This window comes from Sinocyclocheilus anshuiensis, unplaced genomic scaffold (genome assembly GCF_001515605.1).
Source record: "Sinocyclocheilus anshuiensis isolate Anshui unplaced genomic scaffold, SAMN03320099.WGS_v1.1 scaffold2160, whole genome shotgun sequence".
NCBI classification, from domain to species: domain Eukaryota; kingdom Metazoa; phylum Chordata; class Actinopteri; order Cypriniformes; family Cyprinidae; genus Sinocyclocheilus; species Sinocyclocheilus anshuiensis.
Window position 1 is genome coordinate 66,558 of NW_015546163.1, and position 7,931 is coordinate 74,488.

Consider the following 7,931-nt stretch of genomic DNA (forward strand, 5'->3'; position numbering starts at 1 on the left):
TTGTCATTGAGAGAATAGGTTGTAATTTAGATATATTTTTGAGATGGAAAAATTCAGTTTTACAAATGCTAGAAACATGGTTTTCAAAGGAGAGATTGCTATCAAATAGCACACCTAGGTTCCTAACTGATGACGAGGAAATAACAGAGCAGCCATCAAGTCTTAGACAGTGTTCTAGGTCCTTTAGAGTTTTTAGGTCCTATAATTAACACCTCTGTTTTTTCAGAATTTAGCAGTGAGACATTACTCATCATCCAGCTTTTTATATCGACTATGCATTCCGCAAGTTTAACACCGTGTTTCCTGATGATCTCTCACAAGGGTAACATGTAAAGCGTGAAGAGTAACGACCCTAGTACTGAGCGTTGAGGTACTCCATACTGCACTTGTGATCGATATGATACCTCTTCATTGATTCTTAATTAAAATAGAAAACCATTATTTTAAATTGCAATAATATATATATAATATAATATAGTAATATATAAATATTACACTTTTTTTGTATTTCTGATCAAATAAATGCAGCCTTGATAAGCAGAAGAGACTTCTTTATAAAAATATTACAAATCTTACTGATCCCAAACTTTTGAACAGCAGTGCATACACAAAAGTGTTTGGCGAAACTACTGTAGGACTCATTTACAGCATTATTACCAGCAAATGTGAGCCGCATTAAATAAAACATACTGTATGTAATATTGTTTATAGTCTAGAAATATCTATGTTTTCTTTCTTTGGTTTTCAGGTTTTACCTGAAATTAGACTTGATTTGTAATTACTATTATGTGATCATATTTCTTATGTTGATATTGTGCATTTTATTGAATAAATGACATGAATTATTTAAATTATTGTATTATATTGTATATTGTTTACCCCTTTAGCATTCCTGTAAAACTTGCCTAAAAAAAAGGCATGTCCAAAGTAAGTTGCATCCTGTTGAACCACATAGAGTATTTGCATGGTTCTGGTCTCTTTTGAAAGGCGACACTTGTTCCTAAACAGAACAAACCTCAGAATCACTGTTGGTCTTACTGGTGTTGAGTAACAGATGCTGTCCTGTTGTAAGGGTGTTGTTAGATGGTTGTTAGGGTGTTGCTAGATGTTGCTAGATGGTTGTTAGGGTGTTGCTGGATGGTTGATAGGATGATGCTAGATGTTGCTAGATGGTTGTTAGCATGTTGCTGGATGGTTGTTAGGGTGTTGTTAGATGGCTGTTAGGGTGTTGTTAGATGGTTGTTAGCGTGTTATTGGATGGTTGTTAGGATGTTGCTAGATGGTTGTTAGGGTGTTGCTGGATGGTTGTTAGGATGTTGCCAGATGTTGCTAGATGGTTGTTAGGGTGTTGTTAGATGGTTGTTAGGGTGTTGCTAGATGGTTGTTAGAGTGTTGCTAGATGTTGCTAGATGGTTGTTAGGGTGTTGCTGGATGGTTGTTAGGATGATGCTAGATGTTGCTAGATGGTTGTTAGCGTGTTGCTGGATGGTTGTTTGGGTGTTGTTAGATGTTGTTAGGGTGTTGCTAGATATTTGTTAAGGTGTTGCTAGATGTTGCCTGATGTTTGTTAGGGTGTTGTTAGATGGTTGTTATGGTGTTGCTAGATGGTTGTTAGGGTGTTGTTAGAGGGTTGTTAGGGTGTTGCTAGAAGGTTGTTAGGATGTTGCTAGATGGTTTTTAGGGTGTTGTTATATGGTTGTTAGGGTGTTGCTAGATGGTTGTTAGGGTGTTGCTAGATGTTGCCTGATAGTTGTTAGTGTGTTGTTAGATGGTTGTTACGGTGTTGCTAGATGGTTGTTAGGGTGTTGTTAGATGGTTGTCAGGGTGTTGCTAGAGGGTTGTTAGGGTGTTGCTAGATGGTTGTTAGGGTGTTGTTCAGCGTCTGCACTGAATGTATCTGCCAGCATTACATTTCAAAATAAAAGTGTCCTAAATAGTGGATGTGCATGACCCATTCTGCAGCCGCTTCACAGTTCTGATGTTCCTACTGTAGAGGTTTACCCTGTTGACCTGTTTACCCGAGCAGAAGCAGACGGATGCTGTGCTGATATACTGTATGTTGATGGGATGTTGACCTACATATGGAGGCGCAGTGGTGGAAATGTGTCTGCTGGTGGAGCAGCGGGAGACTTTAATCTGCCGGAGCCCATCAAAACCAGCAGGAAATCTTCAAACACACACGCAAAGAGTCAAACCCACCTCAAATACACACACACGAGTCTAACACACACACACATACTCAGTGGATTGAAATGAAATGCTGAAATGTGTCAGATCACAATCATTAGTTTATTCTTTTTTTCTTTCAGCCAGCTCGACTGCTGTTGTGACGGAGCAACAGTCTCTTGCTGGACTAGTAATTTAAAGTTAGTTAAACTCTTGACATGTTTATATCAGGAGACCTGGATATTAATAATAATAACAATATCTGATTTAAGGACTCAATCACCTGTTTTAGTACTAATTGCCACAGTACTGCAACAACATACATTGTTTTTTTTTGTTGTTTTTTTTACATGTGATTCAAAACAAATTATTCAAACATTGAAACATTCACATGATCCTCATCAGTTTCTTTAATTCAATGAGTGGCATCCAGCCATTATATCAGAAATAAAGCAGTCATTTTAATTTTTTTTCTTGACTTCTCTTGTCATTCTGATTAAACTATAAGTCAAGAATGAGACTTTAAAATTATGGTTTAAATTGTCTGGTTCTGATTCATTCATCACTCTGAAAGTAGAGTATCAAGTTCAACATATTGCCTTATTATTTAATTGGACTGAAAGTCTTACTTTTTGCACAAGATAATAATAATATTGCCTTTTAATTTCTGATCTGATTTCTGAGATCACTGAATTTCACCGAAAAGACGGAATTTAAGATGCTGAAACCTAAAGGACTTGTGTAGAATATCACACACATTTCAGTTTGGGGTCGGTAGGATTTTTTAATGTGTTTGAAAGTAATAAATTAATGCACAAAGGTACAATGCAGTGTTACTTTAGTATTATGCATGTACTATTATAGTTTTTATTAATATTTTGAATTAGCTCTTATTTTACTAAATTACATTTTTACTAATTTTGTTGTGCTTTTCATATTTTTTATTACTTTTGTTTTTCAAAATTGCTATGTAGGTTTAATTTATTATTATTTTAGTTGCAGTCTTTTTATTTACTTATTTCCAGTTAGTAATTTTAGAGCTTCAGCTTAAACTACATGAAAATTATACATTTTGCTTTGGCAACTAACTGAAATAAGTTTTAATCTAATATTTGTATAGGAAGCTCCTTCTCTTGTTTAACATTGTAACATCTTTTTCTTGACTTATTTAATTGGACTGAATATCTTACAGTTTTACATAAGATAATAATAAAATTGCCCTCGCCTGCTCACCAAGGCTGCATTTATGTGATCAAAAATACATGACAAAATTGCAAAATATTATTACAATTTAAAACAGCTGTTTTGTATGTGAATATGTTGAAATGTAATTTATTTCTGTGATGCGCAGCTGTATTTTCAGCATCATTACTCCAGTCTTCAGTGTCACATGATCTTCAGAAATCATTCTAATATGCTGATTTGCTGCTCAAGAAACATTTCTGATTATTATCAATGTTCAAAACAGTTGTGCTGCATAAATAATTTTGTGGAAACCGTGATATATTTTATTTTTCAGGATTCACAGATGAATAAAAAGTTCAAAAGAAGAGCATTTATTTGAAATAGAAATCTTTTGTATCATTATGAATGTCTTTGCTGGCTCTTTTCATAAGTTTAATGCAGCCTTGATAAATAACAGTAGCAAAACTGTTTTATTTTATTTTTCTATTTTGAACACATCCTGTCTTTCCTGATTGCATTTTTTGAGTACTAATGTGTGCTTGTGGCTGATTTAATCTCAGCAAATTCAGGTTTTGTTAAAAGCATGATGTGTTTAATCACAAATAGATGAGGTTCTGCTGAATGCAGAGGAGGTGGATGGAGATCATTAATCTCTAACCTGTAACTAATGAGTCCGTCGCAGCGCTGTGAAAATATACTGCAGTTTAATGCCAAATCACGGCACAAACCCTCCATAGCAATTCATCAGGCGATGGAGATTTCCTAATCGTCTTCATAGACCTGAAGAACTGGCACAAGCAAATCAGCTGCTCATTAATGACCGCCATCCATTATTCACACGAGTGAGTCCAGCTCACGAATGGTAGGAGTTGCATAAAATCAGTTGTAATTATTTTTGCAGGAATGACTCGCTGTCGATGTGAAATATAAATAGATAATTTTTCTCAAGTACTAATGGCTTCTTCACCTCCGGTCACAGGAAAGGATCTCAGCAGGAGGCTGAAGCCCACTGTGATAATAAGACATTGATTTGACCTCACGCTTTCATTACATGCTGAACTGAAATAGACCGTTCACATTATAGACTCATCCTGAAGAACAAGCTTTGCAGTGCATGTGTGATTCTGTTCCCATAATCAGCTGCAGTCATATAATGTAACATTCTGTTTGAAATGTGCAGAGATATTTCTGGTTACTCATTTTCCAAGCAGGAACTCTAGAGGAACATTCTGGGTTTGAGTACAAGTGAAGGTTCAATTAAGAAAAAACGTTTGTTTGAATACGTCATTAACTAACTGCATGTTTTTTACTGTATGTAAATAAACGGGAATAGAACTGAATTAAATTTGTTTTTATAATTTATGCATGAATCAGAATGAATGCTTCATGAAGGAAAAATGGATTTCATCTGTAATTTTTAGAAAATATCTAATGGGTCAACATTGCATGTCAAATCAACCAAAATTTTAGGAATTTTTTTTTAACATCTTAGGGGGGAAAAAAGTTTATATTTTTCAGAAGAAAGAGAAATTACAGGGGGGTAAAAATGACTTTAGAAAGAAGGCAGCATCATTATGTTATTTTTACACAGAGATTTGTAGCTCTGTTAGTAAAATCTGTTGACTTTAATGATCGTTGTTACGTTATATGCCAATGGTGACCATTCAGAATTTGGGAAAAGGCACTTTTTTCTTCTTTTCCCAAAGTTTGCATGTCTGTAACTCAATAAATACTAAAGATATCTTAATGCCCTTTTGGATTCTAGTTCTCAATAAACTTTCCTTTACGTATTTCCATTTTTAAGGCCCTATATGGTTCAGTCCCAGAGATATGGGGATCTAAATATGGCTCCAAGAGTAAATTGTTCAATTGAATGCATTTTCAGTGGTCAAAAACCAAATGTGTTTCATTTTGCATTCAGCTGATACTTTTTTTCTTTTAAAGAGGAAGGTCTCAAGAGCAAATAATGTTGAAACTAGAAATGTATCTTGTTTCCCTCTATCAAAATAATTGCATATAACATACCAGTTTGAGTGCCAAAAATATTATTTTCCCAAAGTTTGCGTGCCAGTAACTCAAAATGTCTTACAGATATCTCAACATCCTTCTGGATTCTAATTATTAACAAACTTTACTTTAGGTACATCCATTTTTAAGGCCCTGTATGGTTTGATTCCAGAGATACAGGGATCTCAATACGGCTCCATGAGTGTTTTAAATTTTGAAAACCCAAGAAATGTGGGTAGCTTTGCATGCAGCTAATGATTATTGCATTTAAAGAGGAATGTCTGAAGAACAAGACACAAAAATAAAAGTCTGTTAAGAACAAGAATCTAAAAGGAAATTAAGATATCTTTAATACTTCTTGAGTTACAGACATGCAAACTTTGGGAAAAAAAGGAAAAAAGTGCCTTTTCCCCATTTTTGAACAGTCACCATTGGCATATAACGCAACAACGATCATTAAAGTCAACAGATTTTACTAATAGAGCTTCCAATCTCTGTGTGAAAATAACATAATGATGCTGCCATCTTTCTAAAGTCATTATTGCCCTCTTGTAATTTGGCTCTGAATCTCAGGTGAAAATTGTCTATTACTCAGTAAATATAAATCCATGACATTTAATATTTTGGCTTTCTTCTTCATGTATGTATTTCTCTTAACAGTCTATGTTGTGTTTTTTATTTTTTTATTTTTGGTAATTAATGCTGAATGTTTAGGAATATTATCTGTAGGAGCCATATTATTGTTTATATTGAATTTATTTAAAATATTATTTTTATTTATTCTTTTTGGATTAAGTATTGCTTCATGGCAGAGGCCATGAAGTTTATGTTTGTTAATGGACTGAATTAAATGTTTTTAATTATTATATATTATTATATATATATTATAGTGTAATATTGTATAACAATAAATTAATTCCAACAGGTATTGCAGTTATTTTAGTATTATTTATGCACTATTATAGTTTTTATTAATATTTTGAATGAGCTTTTATTTTTATACTTTTTCTTTTCAATTTGTTATATTTTTAGTCATTTCATTGTGTGCTTTTGTCATTTTTAGTAGTTTTTGTTTTGTTTTAAATATTGAAGGATTGATTTATTTTGATTTAGTTTTTTAGTTTAGTTTTAGTTTATTTATTTTATTTTTATTTATTTTTTTTGTAATTTTAGTGCTTCTACTTAAACTTATTTCAGTTAGAATCCAAAACAACATTTCAAATTTTTGTTTAAAGATTTTAATCTCATATTTATGTTTTATTTCAGTTTTAATGCATTTTAATAGTTTTCGCTTTAATTAATGATAATAACCCTGGTACACTTTCAAAAAAATTATTGGTGTATGTTTTACAAGAAAATACTATTTCAGTTTAATGCAGTGTGTTACTTGCTATTTCTTTGTAATTATTTGTGAAATTGAATAGCAATTTCTGAGTTAAAATTGTTTCAAAGTAAATCCTGCACCAATGTATTTATTTATTTTTCAGTCTAAAACTGAAAGTCTGATTGTGGTTTTATGAGAACATGAAACCCGCCCAGTTATTCAGTTGTTCGTTCAGAGTGTTTAGGAGCATCAGGAGCAAGTCTGAGCTCTGATCTCATTCACACACACACATTGACATGAATGCAGCTGCTGTTCTGTATGTTAATGCAGGCTGGCGATGGCCCGCGGTGGGCTTCCAGCTCTGCTGAGAGACCTCATGCTGCTTCATGACCTCTGAACGCAGGAACCCGCTGAGCGCGATGAGAGCGAGCCCAGGAATTACAGCAAACATATTTAGTCAAGCATCTCTGAGTCTGAGCTAAAGGTCACGCATGCAGGAGCAGCACATTAGCACTTTAGATGCATAGAATCACGCCTTTTGCGTGCAGTTCAGCATTTCATGCTCAACAATTGACAGTTTTCAACATGCACTTACACATGGACAAATGTGTGAATCATGTTAAATGCAATCATTTGCAAATGCATGCTGAGAAATGTCAGTTGTTGAGCGTAAAATTATTAATTTTGGGCAAAATGTTTTGTTTGTGTGTGTGTTTGTATCAAAAATCATGTTAAAAGAATAATTCATCATTTTGCACTCAACTATTGACATGCATTTAAAATGATTTTTTTTTTCTTCAGTTAAGAATGCTTTATAATTTTGAGCACGCTAAAGTCAAAACTACATATAACTGATCAGTAAATGCTTATTATTTTTTGTGTCTTTTCAGCATTTTAATCATCTTTTTTCTCGTTTTGTGTTTGTTTACTACGGAACCTTGTTTCTGCCACAGGATAAAAAAAATAATAATTTAAAAGGTGATTGTGACTTTTTCACAATTTAGGCTTTTCCCCCTCACAATTCCATTTTTATATCTTAAAATTCTGACTTTTTTTCTTCTAATTCTAAATTTATATCTAAAAATTCAGGCTTTTTATATTAAAAATGCAGATATAAACTCACAATTACCTTTTTAATTTTTTATTCTGTTGTAAAAAACAAACAAACAGAATTATGAGATATCCAAATTACAAGTTTGCGTGTGTGTGTGTGTGTGTGTGTGTGTGTGTGTGTGTGTGTGTGTGTGTG